The sequence below is a fragment of the Salmo salar genome, chromosome 28 (genome assembly GCF_965601325.2).
Source record: "Salmo salar chromosome 28, fSalSal1, whole genome shotgun sequence".
Lineage (NCBI taxonomy): Eukaryota > Metazoa > Chordata > Actinopteri > Salmoniformes > Salmonidae > Salmo > Salmo salar.
In genome coordinates this window covers 28,080,746-28,095,294 of record NC_138318.1, presented here as the reverse complement: position 1 = coordinate 28,095,294, position 14,549 = coordinate 28,080,746, and the positions used below count along the sequence as shown (strand labels likewise).

Below are 14,549 nucleotides of genomic sequence, written 5' to 3'. Positions count from 1 at the left end.
ACTTGTGGCGGGCGAGCCACAGAAGAGTAATGTTATTCTCTGATGTCTCATTTTAACACGATCTGAAAGTTTTATAGAGAACCAAGGATTTGTTAGATTTTTAATTTTTTTTTACTGAAGATTGTGTTTGTTTCATATGATTTTGTTTAGCTTTTTGTGTTGTGTGTTTTTCATGTATAGTGTAATTGATGTGTGTATATAGATGGGTATAGCGAAATTGATGTGTGTGTGTATATAGACGGGTATAGTGTAATTGTTGTGTTCGTGCAGGGCTCATCCGTGAAAGAGACCACGGTTAAAAATGTAAAAAAACAGTGACTGTGTAGCTGAGCTAGCTGGCTTCTGATGCCGTTGGTTTCTGAGTAGAAACCGGTCTAAAATGTCAAGCGACACAAGCTCAACTGAGAGCCTGTGTGGGTACTAAAGGAGGAAACAGCGGTTCTACTGAGAGCCTGTGTGGGTACTAAAGGGGGAAACAGCAGATCTACTGAGAGCCTGTGTGGGTACTAAAGGGGGAAACAGCAGATCTACTGAGAGCCTGTGTGGGTACTAAAGGGGGAAACAGCAGATCTACTGAGAGCCTGTGTGGGTACTAAAGGGGGAAACAGCAGATCTACTGAGAGCCTGTGTGGGTACTAAAGGAGGAAACAGCGGTTCTACTGAGAGCCTGTGTGGGTACTAAAGGGGGAAACAGCAGATCTACTGAGAGCCTGTGTGGGTACTAAAGGAGGAAACAGCAGATCTACTGAGAGCCTGTGTGGGTACTAAAGGAGGAAACAGCAGATCTACTGAGAGCCTGTGTGGGTACTAAAGGGGGAAACAGCAGATCTACTGAGAGCCTGTGTGGGTACTAAAGGAGGAAACAGCAGATCTACTGAGAGCCTGTGTGGGTACTAAAGGGGGAAATAGCAGATCTACCTAGAATGTCTAAATGTTGACTTTCTTCTAAATCTCTCCTTTCCAGTTGAAATCAACAAATTTTCCTTTACTTTCTTTCTGTTGATGCACCTTGACATTTATGGTTCAAGGTTTGGTACGGGATGCTCATATGCAGTGCGAAAGAGTCACATGAGACAAACGAGTGTTTGGAACAACAGAGGCCATCAAATCTCCAGTTCCCCATCTTGTAGATCCAGTTTCAAATCAAATTGTATGAGTCACATGCGCCGAATACAACAGAGGTAGACCTTACAGTGAAATGCTTACTTACGAGCTCCTAACCAACAATGCAGTTTCAAAAAAACACAGATGAGATAAAGTAATTAAAGAGCAGCAGTAAAATAACAATAGCGAGACTATATACAGGGGGGTACCCAAATCAAATGTATTTATATAGCTCTTCTTACATCAGCTGATATCTCAAAGTGTTGTACAGAAACCCAGCCTAAAACCCCAAACAGCAAGCAATGCAGGTGTAGAAGCACGGTGGCTAGGAAAAACTCCCTAGAAAGGCCAAAACCTAGGAAGAAACCTAGAGAGGAACCAGGCTATGAGGGGTGGCCAGTCCTCTTCTGGCTGTGCCGGGTGGAGATTATAACAGCACATGGCCAAGATGTTCAAATGTTCATAAATGACCAGCATGGTCAAATAATAGTAATCATAGTAGTTGTCGAGGGTGCAACAAGTCAGTAACACAAGAGTAAGTGTCAGTTGGCTTTTCATAGCCGATCTTTGAGAGTATCTCTACCGCTCCTGCTGTCTCTAGAGAGTTGAAAACAGCAGGTCTGGGACAGGTAGCACGTCCGGTGAATAGGTCAGGGTTCCAGCAGGTCTGGGACAGGTAGCACGTCCGGTGAACAGGTCAGGGTTCCATAGCTGCAGGCAGAACAGTTAGAACTGGAGCAGCAGCACGGCCAGGTGAACTGGGGACAGCAAGGTGTCATCAAGCCAGGTAGTCCTGAGGCATGGTCCTAGGGCTCAGGTCCTCCGAGAGAGAGAAGGAAAGAAAGAAAGAAAGAGAGAATTAGAGAGAGCATATTTAAATTCACACAGGACACCGGAAAAGACAAGAGAAATACTCCAGATGTGACAGACTGACCCTAGCCCCCCGACACAAACTACTGCAGCATGAATACTGGAGGCTGAGACAGGAGGGGTCAGGAGACACTGTTCCCATACATAGTCAATGTGCGGGGCCACCGGTTATTTGAGGCAGTATGTACATGTAGGTAGAGTTATTGAAGTGACTATGCATAGATGACAACAGAGAGTAGCAGCGGTGTAAAGAGGGGTGGGGGGGGGGTTGGCACTGCAAATAGTCTGGGTAGCCATTTGGCTTGGGGTAGAAGCTGTTTAGAAGCTATATATATATATTTTTTTGAGCAGTGTATATATATATATACACTGCTCAAAAAAATAAAGGAAACACTTAAACAACACAATGTAACTCCAAGTCAATCGCACTTCTGTGAAATCAAACTGTCCACTTAGGAAGCAACACTGATTGACAATAAATTTCACATGCTGTTGTGCAAATGGTATAGACAACAGGTGGAAATTATAGGCAATTAACAAGACACCCCCAATAAAGGAGTGGTTCTGCAGGTGGTGACCACAGACCACTTCTCAGTTCCTATGCTTCCTGGCTGATGTTTTGGTCACTTTTGAATGCTGGCGGTGCTTTCACTCTAGTGGTAGCATGAGACGGAGTCTACAACCCACACAAGTGGCTCAGGTAGTGCAGCTCATCCAGGATGGCACATCAATGCGAGCTGTGGCAAGAAGGTTTGCTGTGTCTGTCAGCGTAGTGTCCAGAGCATGGAGGCGCTACCAGGAGACAGGCCAGTACATCAGGAGACGTGGATGAGGCCGTAGGAGGGCAACAACCCAGCAGCAGGACCGCTACCTCCGCCTTTGTGCGAGGAGGAGCAGGAGGAGCACTGCCAGAGCCCTGCAAAATGACCTCCAGCAGGCCACAAATGTGCATGTGTCTGCTCAAACGGTCAGAAACAGACTCCATGAGGGTGGTATGAGGGCCCGACGTCCACATGTGGGGGTTGTGCTTACAGCCCAACACCGTGCAGGACGTTTGGCATTTGCCAGAGAACACCAAGATTGGCAAATTCGCCACTGGCGCCCTGTGCTCTTCACAGATGAAAGCAGGTTCACACTGAGCACATGTGACAGACGTGAAAGAGTCTGGAGATGCCGTGGAGAATGTTCTGCTGCCTGCAACATCCTCCACCATGACCGGTTTGGTGGTGGGTCAGTCATGGTGTGGGGTGGCATTTCTTTGGGGGGATGCAAAGCCCTCCATGTGCTCGCCAGAGTTAGCCTGACTGCCATTTGGTACCGAGATGAGATCCTCAGACCCCTTGTGAGACCATATGCTGGTACGGTTGGCCCTGGGTTCCTCCTAATGCAAGACAATGCTAGACCTCATGTGGCTGGAGTGTGTCAGCAGTTCCTGCAAGAGGAAGGCATTGATGCTATGGACTGGCCCGCCCGTTCCCCAGACCTGAATCCAATTGAGCACATCTGGGACATCATGTCTCGCTCCATCCACCAACGCCACGTTGCACCACAGACTGTCCAGGAGTTGGCGGATGCTTTAGTCCAGGTCTGGGAGGAGATCCCTCAGGAGACCATCCGCCACCTCATCAGGAGCATGCCCAGGCGTTGTAGGGAGGTCATACAGGCACGTGGAGGCCACACACACTACTGAGCCTCATTTTGACTTGTTTTAAGGACATTATGTCAAAGTTGGATCAGCCTGTAGTGTGGTTTTCCACTTTAATTTTGAGTGTGACTCCAAATCCAGACCTCCATGAGTTGATAAATTGGATTTCCATTGATTATTTTTGTGTGATTTTGTTGTCAGCACATTCAACTATGAAAAGAAAAAAGTATTTAATAAGATTATTTCATTCATTCAGATCTAGGATGTGTTATTTTAGTGTTCCCTTTATTTTTTAGAGCAGTATATATATATATATATATATACACATACACAGTTGAAGTCAGAAGTTTACATACACCTTAGCCAAATTCATTTAAACTCAGATTCCTGACATTTAATCCCAGTAAAAAGTCCCTATCTTAGGTCAGATAGGATCACCACTTTATTTTAAGAATGTGAAATGTCAGAATAATAGTAGAGAGAATTATTTATTTCAGCAATTATTTCTTTCATCACATTCCCAGTGGGTCAGAAGTTTACATACACCCAATTAGTATTTGGGAGCATTGCCTTTAAATTGTTGAACTTGGGTCAAACGTTTTGGGTAGCCTTCCACAAGCTTCCCACAATAAGTTGGGTGAATTTTGGCCCATTCCTCCTCACAGAGCTGGCGTAACTGAGTCAGGTTTATCGGCCTCCTTGCTCGCATACGCTTTATCAGTTCGGCACACAAATTTTCTATAGGATTGAGATCAGGGCCTTGTGATGGCCACTCCAATTACCTTGACTTTGTTGTCCTTAAGCCATTTTCCCACAACTTTGGAAGTATGCTTGGGGTCATTGTCCATTTGGAAGATCCATTTGCAACCAAGCTTTAACTTCCTGACTGATGTCTTGAGATGTTGCTTCAATATATCCACATCATTTTCCTGCCTCATGATGCCATCTATTTTGTGAAGTGCACCAGTCCCTCCTGCAGCAAAGCACCCCCACAACATGATGCTGCCACCCCCCTGCTTCACGGTTGGGATGGTGTTCTTTGGCTTGCGAGCATCCCCCTTTTTCCTCCAAACATAATGATGGTCATTATGGCCAAATTGTTCCATTTTTGTTTCATCAGACCAGAGGACATTTCTCCAAAAAGTATGATCTTTGTCCCCATGTGCAGTTACAAACCGTAGTCTGGCTTTTTAATGTCGGTTTTGGAGCAGTGGCTTCTTCCTTGCTGAGCGGCCTTTCAGGTTATGTCGATATAGGACTCGTTTTACTGTGGATATAGATACTTTTGTACCTGTTTCCTCCAGCATCTTCACAAGGTCCTTTGCTGTTGTTCTGGGATTGATTTGCACTTTTCGCACCAAAGTATGTTCATCTCTAGGAGACAGAACGCGTCTCCTTCCTGAGCGGTATGACAGCTCCATGGTCCCATGGTGTTTATACTTGCGTACTATTGTTTGTACAGATGAACGTGGTGCCTTCAGGCGTTTGGAAATCGCTCCCAAGGATGAACCAGACTTGTGGAGGTCTACAATTGTTTTTCTGAGGTCTTGACTGATTTATTTTGATTTTCCCATTATGTCAAGCAAAGAGGCACTGAGTTTGAAGGTAGGCCTTGAAATACATCCACAGGTACACGTCCAATTGACTCAAATTATGTCAATTAGCCTATCAGAAGCTTCTAAAGCCATGACATTATTTTCTGGAATTTTCCAAGCTGTTTAAAGGCACAGTCAAATTAGTGTATGTAAACTTCTGACCCACTGGAATTGAGATAAGTGAAATAATCTGTCTGTAAACAATTGTTGGAAAAATGACTTGTGTCATGCACAAAGTAGATGTCCTAACCGACTTGCCGAAACTATAGTTTGTTCACAAGAAATTTGTGGAATGGTTGAAAAATTAGTTTTAATGACTCCAACCTAACTGTATGTAAACTTCCGACTTCAACTATATGTATGTATGTATGTATGTATGTATGTATATATATATATATATATATAACCTTTTATTTAACTAGGCAAGTCAGTTAAGAAATTCTTATTTACAATGACGGCCTACCCCGGCCAAACCCGGACGATGCTGGGCCAATTGTGCACCGCCCTATGGGACTCCCAATCACTGCCGGATATTATAGAGCCTCTTGCACTGAGAAGCAGTGCCATAGACCGCTGTGCCACTTGGGAGCCCAGCTGGGTCCTCCGCCGTGAACAACTCCTGCAGCTGACACAGATTCACGGTCACCTGTTTACCCACGGTAAATAAATTGCATACATAATTGGCAGTTTTATTTATTTAGACTCTTTTCAACCAGGTAAGTCATTGAGAAGTAAGAACACATTCTCTTTTACAGTAACTACAGCTGGCAGATTGAATGATTCCTAACCTTGATGCTTACCCTAACCTCACCTCCTTAGTTCTAACCTTACCTTAAAAACTTTCACCTGTCAATCCCTATGCTGAACCTTTACCTTTGGCTCTGCCGACTGAATATCCACATCTTAAATAATAACAAACTCACCCCGTCAGAGATGTTCCCTGAACCCGCCTTCCTACTCCTCCACTCTGGCAGACACCAGTGTGGAGGGCCCCGCCACCGTGGAGGAGGGAGACGGAGATGCTGCCTCCGCATCCATCCTCCCCAGCGGAGAGGCACCAAGAGTGGTGAGAAGATCCTGACAGATGGGCCTACCTGTGGAGGATATGAAAGGTTAGGGTTAAGGGCTAGCACTCACTCGTTGCATTTGCATTGTTTTCATGTGAGTTTGTTTCTAGGGGCAACTTGATCTTACTCAGAGGAATGACTGTGCTAGTTACAGACTTAGGATGGTGTGACTGAAGCATGTCCTGGCCAAGGAGAAACTCTGGGCCCTTATTTGTTTACTGGCCAGGTTATGGTTTAGGAAAACCTCCAGGCCCTTTGTAAGGGAAACACAGTGGGGTGCCAGGCAAGCTGCTGCCAGTCTACCTGTCCTTGATTGTTTAATCCTGCTTTGAGCAGCAGATAGAGGAACCCGGTCCATCCAGTCCCAATGACTATTACACTGCAGATGGTAAGAACCAGTCTACCGATACTGTAACTCTGGTAAGAACCAGTCTACCGATACAGTAACTCTGGTAAGAACCCGGCTACCGATACAGTAACTCTGGTAAGAACCAGTCTACCGATACTCTGGTAAGAACCAGTCTACCGATACTGTAACTCTGGTAAGAACCAGTCTACCGATACAGTAACTCTGGTAAGAACCAGTCTACCGATACAGTAACTCTGGTAAGAACCAGTCTACCGATACAGTAACTCTGATAAGAACCAGTCTACCGATACAGTAACTCTGGTAAGAACCAGTCTACCGATACAGTAACTCTGGTAAGAACCAGTCTACCGATACAGTAACTCTGGTAAGAACCAGTCTACCGATACAGTAACTCTGGTAAGAACCAGTCTACCGATACAGTAACTCTGGTAAGAACCAGTCTACCGATACAGTAACTCTGGTAAGAACCAGTCTACCGATACAGTAACTCTGGTAAGAACCAGTCTACCGATATAGTAACTCTGGTAAGAACCAGTCTACCGATACAGTAACTCTGGTAAGAACCCGTCTACCGATACAGTAACTCTGGTAAGAACCCGTCTACCGATACAGTAACTCTGGTAAGAACCAGTCTACCGATACAGTAACTCTGGTAAGAACCCGTCTACCGATACAGTAACTCTGGTAAGAACCAGTCTACCGATACAGTAACTCTGGTAAGAACCAGTCTACCGATACAGTAACTCTGGTAAGAACCAGTCTACCGATACAGTAACTCTGGTAAGAACCAGTCTACCGATACAGTAACTCTGGTAAGAACCCGGCTACCGATACAGTAACTCTGGTAAGAACCCGGCTACCGATACAGTAACTCTGGTAAGAACCAGTCTACCGATACAGTAACTCTGGTAAGAACCAGTCTACCGATACAGTAACTCTGGTAAGAACCAGTCATCTAATTAAGTCTGCTAGTCACACATGAAGAACTGGCACAGTGGCAGGCAGTGTAATGGTATTAGCAGAGTTATGTAAGGTACAGTAGTTACCTGGCTGTGTCACTAGGTCAACTGTAGCCTACTGGATGAAAGTAGGGCTCCGCTCCAATATCCACACTAGAATTCCATTTAAAAAATATGCCCAATACATTGCTCCATGTTAAGTTGTATGTTAGTGTGGTTATTTGGAAAGTAGCCATTCTCTCTCTCCACCATATGGAATTAGAAAGCATTTGATCTAATTCAGTTAATTCAGATTGTATGATAGGCCTGTCTACTGTGTTTCTGTTGAGGTTCTAGAATAGACGGCAACCTGAGAAAGTCACTTTAGAATGTTATGCACCGAAGGTGACTCACATCAACACATCAATAATTTAATTGAAATGTTGCACTAAGTAAAATATTGCATTAACCCTTGAACTGTCTCTTCTTGAAAAACAATTCACCTTAAAATTCCTATTACTAACAACTCAAATAAGAACTTCCCATTGTTTTTTTTCCAACTTCATGTTTATTTTGGAAATAACAAGAGTTCTACTAGGAGGTTGAGTCAAAGGAAGGTCATACCAGCAATGCCATATTTGAATGGAAATTTGCATAGCATTTGTGACCGACCACCTCGATTTGAAAGTGTTTTTATTTTTAATTTTTACATAGGATAAGAGATTCAGAGCTAGAAAATAGTATATCATACACTGCAGTTGAGGAACAAATGGGAAAGTAATTCTGCTTTTAAAGTTGATAAACTCGTAACCCCACTTTTGAGAAAATGGCCTTTGAATATTTTGGTACACCTACTGGAGAAGTCTTCTTTGTCTACACCCATTCAGAATCGTTCACACCCTCTTAAGCCTTAGCCCCACCCATCTCTTTAATGATTCACATGTGAGACCATGTGCTAAACAGTGAGTACGGTAGTTTTCTAACAAAAGATTTCAAGACTTGAGGCCGGTTTATACTACTTCTATCGACATGTCTGTATACAGTTGTCGCAGTGACATCATGAACATTCTATTGTCGTCCAACATCAAACATGTCGTTATGAAAAAGTATAAACACAAGAACAACAGGCTGCATGACAACATGCAGCCTGGGAGTCCAAAATAGAATAACTGTTGTTTTTTAACACCTATAAACCCATCTGTTTAAAAATGGATTCCGTATATGTCAATCTAGCAAACCAGGCAACTAAAATGACATTTTACCCCTTTTTTGTGATATCCAATTGGTAGTTACAGTCTTGTCCCCATCGCTGCAACTCCAGTACGGACTCGGGAGAGGCGAAGGTCGAGAGCCATGCGTCCTCCGAAACATGACCGTGCCAAGCATCACTGCTTCTTGACACACTGCTCACTTAACCCAGAAGCCAGTCGCACCAATGTGTCAGAGGAAACACTGTACACCTGGCAACCGTGTCAGCGTGCATGCGCCCGGCCCATCACAGGAGTCGTTAGAACGCAATGGGACAAAGACATCCCGGCCGGCCAAACCCTCCCATAACGTGGATGACGCTGGGCCAATTGTGCGCCGCCTCATGGGTCTCCAGGTTGCAGACAGCTGCAACACAGCCCGGGATCTAACCTGAATCTATAGTGACGCCGCTAGCATTGCGATGCAGTGCCTTAGAGACCGGGCAACAACCTCTCCCTCAAAGTCAGTGAAACAAAGGAGCTGATCGTGAATTGCAGGAAACGGAGAGCTGAGCACACCACCATTCACATCGACAGGGCTCTAGCTGAGCGGGCCGAGAGCTTCAAGTTCCTCTGTGTCAACATCACTAAGGATCCATCATGCTCCAAACACACCAACAAAGTCGTGAAGAGGGCACAACAACGCCTCTTCCCTGCAGGAGTCTGAAAAGATTTGTCATGGGCTCTCAGATCCTGAAAAAGTCCTACAGATGCACCATTGAGAGCATCTTGACTGGCTGCATCGCTGCTTCATATGGAAACTGCATGGCATCCGACGGCAAGGCACTACAGAGGGTAGTGCGGATGGCCCAGGACCTCTATACCAGGCGGTGTCAGAGGAAGGCCCTAAAACTGTCAAAGACTCCAGCCACCCAAGTCAAATACTGTTCTCTCTGCTACCGCACGGCAAGAGGTACCGATGCTCCAAGTCTGGAACCTACAGGACTCTGAACAGCTTCTACCCCCAAGCCATAACACTGCTAAATAGTTAGTCTGGGTAGCTATTTGGTTAACTTCTATATTTAACTATCTGCATTTACCCTTTTTGTGCTAAAACAAATTGGACAGAAGAGCGCAGTGACTTTCAACATGGCAGGGTCATAAGATACCACCTTTCCAACAAGTCATTTCGTCAAATTTCTGCCCTGCTAGAGCTGCCCTGGTCAACTGTAAATGCTGTTATTGTGAAGTGGAAATGTCTAGGAACAACAACGACTCAGCTGTGAAGTGGTAGGCCAAACAAACTCACAAAGGGACCGCCGAGTGCTGAAGCGCATAGCACGTACAATTAGTCAGTCCTCGGTTGTAACACTCATTACCCAGTGAGTGTTGGAGCAGGGAAACACGTTCTCTGAAGTGATGAATCACACTTCCCCATCTGGCAGTCCGACGGATGTATCTGGGTTTGGCAGATGCAAAGAGAACGCTACCTCCCTGAATGCATAGTGCCAACTGTAAAGTTTGGTGGAGAAGGAATAATGGTCAAGGGCTGTTTTTCATGGTTCGGGCTAGGCCCCCTTTGTTCCAGTGAAAGGAAATCTTACTGCTACAGCATACAATGACATTCTAGATGATTCTGTGCTTCCAACTTTGTGGCAACAGTTTGGGGAAAGCCCTTTCCTATTTCAGCATGACAAGTTCCATACAAAAATAGTTGGTTGAGACTGGTGTGGAAGAACATGACTGGCCTGCACAGAGCCCTGACCTCAACCCCATCGAACACCTTTGGGATGAATTGGAACGCCGAACAGCCAGGCCTAATCGCCCAACATCATTGCCCGACCTCACTAATGCTCATGGCTGAATGGAAACAAGTCCGCGCAGCAATGTTCCACCATCTACTGGAAAGCCTTCCCAGAAGAGTGGAGGCTGTAATAGCAGCAAAGGGGAACCAACTCCATATTAATGCCCATAATTTTGGAATGAGATGTTCGACCAGCAGGTGACCACTTACTTTTGGTCATGTAGTGTATAACCCTCAATGACCTTGTACCCCTTGTAAATAACCACATTATCATTACTCATTGTGTATCTATTATTACATGTTTTACTTTTATTATTTCTCCATTTTCTTTCTCTCTGCATTGTTGGTAATCATTTCAATGTTAACCCACACCTGTTGTTTACGAAGCATGTGACAAATACATTTGATAGGTGATCTTTCTTAAGGCTAGGCGTCCCGCTAGCGGGACAACTTCCGGTGAAACTGGAGGGCGCGCAATTCAAATAAATAATCCTAAAAATAATGGATAGTAAACATTTAGGAACATACAAGTGTCTTATATCGGTTAAAAACGTACATTCTTGTTAATCTAACTGCACTGTCCGATTTACAATAGGCTTTACAGCGAAAGCATGCATGCGATTGTTTGAGGACGGCGCCCCACATCAAAATATTTTCCCACTGGTTTCACAAATTCACAAATAGCGATTAAATATTCACTTACTTTTTGAAAATCTTCCTCTGATTGTCATCCAAAGGGTCCCAGCTACAACATGTTGTGTTGTTTTGTTAGATAAAATCCTTCTTTATATCCCAAAAAGTCTTTAGTTGGCACCATTGATTTGAGTAATCCGATCGTTCAACATGCCAAGATAGGATTCCGAAAATCTTCCCCTAAACTTTGTTTCAACAACTCAAAATACGTTTCTATTTAATCCTCAGATACCCTAAAATGTAATTAAACTATAATATTTCACACGGAAGGAAGTATGTTCAATAGGAAAACGATATTAGTAGGTGCGTGTCCTCTTCCTCGCACGCATACATGAATTTCCAAGTCTATCCCTGTGGTAAAACGCATTATTCTTCCTCATTTTGGAAGAAACAAGCCTGAAACCTTGAACATAGACTGCTGACACCCAGTGGAAGCCATAGGAATTGCATCCTGAGAGCTAGATTTCAGAATGACCCTATACTTTCCACTGTAAGAGCATGGGCTCTCAAAAAAGAAAATTCTGGATGGTTTGCCCCTAAACAAGGCAGTTAACCCACTGTTCCTAGGCTGTCACTAAAAATAAGAATTTGTTCTTATCTGACTTGCCTAGTTAAATAAAGGTTAAAAAATGCACAGATAGGACTCCAGTAATTATGCTGCAATAGTTTGTGTCGGTGGGCTAGGGTCAGTCTGTTATATCTGGAGTATTTCTCCTGTGTCCTGTGTGAATTTAAGTATGCTCCCTCTAATTCTCTCTCTTTCTCTTTCTCTTCTCTCAGAGGACCTGAGCCCTAGGACCATGCCTCAGGACTACTTGGCCTGATGACTCCTTGCTGTCCCCAGTCCACCTGGACGTGCTGCTGCTCCAGTTTCAACGGTTCTGCCTGCGGCTTCGGAACCCTGACCTGTTCACCAGACGTGCTACTTTGTCCCGGACCTGCTGTTTTCGACTCTCTCTCTCTACTGCACCTGCTGTCTCTAACTCTGAATGATTGGCTATGATAAGCCAACTGTCATTTACTCCTGAGGTGCTGACCTGTTGCACCCTCTACAACCACTGTGATTATTATTATTGACCCTGCTGTTCATCTGTGAACGTTTGAACATCTTGGCCATGTTCTGTTATAATCCCCACCCGGCACAGCCAGAAGAGGACTGGCCACCCCTCAGAGCCTGGTTCCTCTCTAGGTTTCTTCCTGGGTTCCTGCCTTTCTAGGCCTGGTTCCTCTGTAGGTTTCTTCCTAGGTTCCTGCCTTTCTAGGGAGTTTTTCCTTGTGACCGTGCTTCTACATCTGCATTGCCTGCTGTTTGGGGTTTTAGACTGGGTTTCTGTATAGCACTTTGGGACATCGGCTGATGTAAAAAGGGCTTCATAAATACATTTGATTGATTAATTGATTGATTGACTGCAAATTTCAACCATATGTGTATCAAAGCATCTGGTCATATGTACACAGGTTTAATTGGCATGCAGATATGTGACAATCAAAGACAATTATGCAGTTTTGCAAATATGTCCAAGAAAGTCTGAAAAAGTAAACGTGTTTGTTTATTTTTCTTTTGTTAGTCTGCATCAAAACATACATATTTGGACTCCTTTTGTGTAAAGGTATGAGGCCAGAAACTACTGTGCATTTCAGCTGCAAACAAAGGGTTTTGGAAATTAGTCTTCCACCCAGCCAATATAGGTCAAGGATAGTCTCGTGCGTAAAAGCCGAATACACAACTCTGGAATAACAAATACTATAGGAAACACGGTCTTACCCTAAAACGATAGTGTCACGTTGTTCTTATGCTTTTTCCAATATCATTTGCTCTATGTTATTTTGTTCTGTCCTGCACTGCGGTATATCCGGTCAATTATGGATAATAAAGGACCTTTGACTTATCGATAGCTCTGTGCACTTGGTGTTGTTGTCAATTGGCCGCACTCTGTAGTTTTGTCATCTCGGGTCGACACCACTGTGCATATCTACCAATGAGAACGGACATGGTAATTAACCCCACCTTATAGGGCCGGATGGAATGTTTTCTCGAGCAATCAGAGTTTGTGGGCGGGGCAGGGTGTGAAGATCCGCCCCTCGGCCACGTAGTTAATCTATTGACGTCAATGCTCCTGGCAAGAAGCAGTGTGTGAGGGGCTTGACGATTATGTGTGAGACAAAAATCACTCCCCTACAGCGTGTGTGTGTGCCTTTGCCTGCTTGGGTACGGAATGTCCCTGTAGTGTATGGCATCTCCCTGTGCGCACTAACTTCCCACTTTCACAGCAGGTTACAAGATTGCAAGAGTTGAATGCACTCATGACATAAAACGGTATAATTGTGCATCATCTACAAGGGACATGGCGTCATGCTGACATTTAGAAACCCACGTGAACTCGTCATCTTTAGGTTGCCATTATGTGTTCTGCCCTGAAGTCAACGCACTCAGCAACCGATGGAAGACTATTGATTACTGCACGACTTTTGGCTTCATGACCCCCAGCCTGACCTGACCTAATCATATCTACAATGATCAGACTGACATGTTGCATCATATCTTGGAAGGCTATAGTGTAATGTGTATTACCTATGCCCTGTGTGTGTGTTATGTGATGTGTGTATGACCTAGTTAAATAAAGGTTAAATATTTTTTTCCAATTTTTAATGGCATATAAAATATTGTGTACAATTAGGCTATGTGTGTTGTGTGTTTGTTCAGTGTAAGTCTGTATGTGTGTGCGTGCGTTCACGCGTGAGCATGCACAGTATGTCAAATCAAATCTGTGTGTGTGTGTGTGTGTGTGTGTGTGTGTGTAGGCCACCAAGGGGCAGCAGAGTGCATCAGAAGGATTAGTAACCTCGGAAGGTTTATAGTGTAATGTGTATTATCTATGCCCTGTGTGTCTGTGTGTGTGTGTGTGTGTGTGTGTGTGTGTGTGTGTGTGTGTGTGTGTGTGTGTGTGTGTGTGTGTGTGTTATGTTAAGGGGCATCAGAGTGCTTCAGAAGGATTAGTAACCTCTTGGAAGTAACCTACTGCTGGAGATTATTTGAGAACCAGGGGAGGAGCCTTTCACTAGCGAAGTGTCTCCTCATAAAACAGGAAAACAGACTCACTAAACATTTCTGACACTCAGCCAACTCTCAAGATTCTTTCAAGGCAAACAGTTATTATTGTCTGCTCTATTCTTATGCATCACATTCCAAGGTTTTGGCTCCACTCTGAAAACAGCATGTTTGTCTCAGCCACATAATGTTGTCTTTTTGACAACTTGGCAGGAAAAAGTGTATGG

At 44.3% G+C, this 14,549-nt stretch overlaps 1 long non-coding RNA gene across 1 annotated transcript; it reads right to left on the bottom strand.

The window, feature by feature from the left end:
- Positions 1–1,300: 1,300 nt before the first annotated feature.
- On the bottom strand, positions 1,301–13,192 carry LOC145865616 (uncharacterized). Its single transcript, XR_014383045.1, has 2 exons — positions 13,039–13,192; positions 1,301–6,308 (listed from the first exon to the last, which is right to left on the bottom strand). It is a non-coding gene; the product is annotated as an uncharacterized LOC145865616 (long non-coding RNA).
- Positions 13,193–14,549: the final 1,357 nt, after the last annotated feature.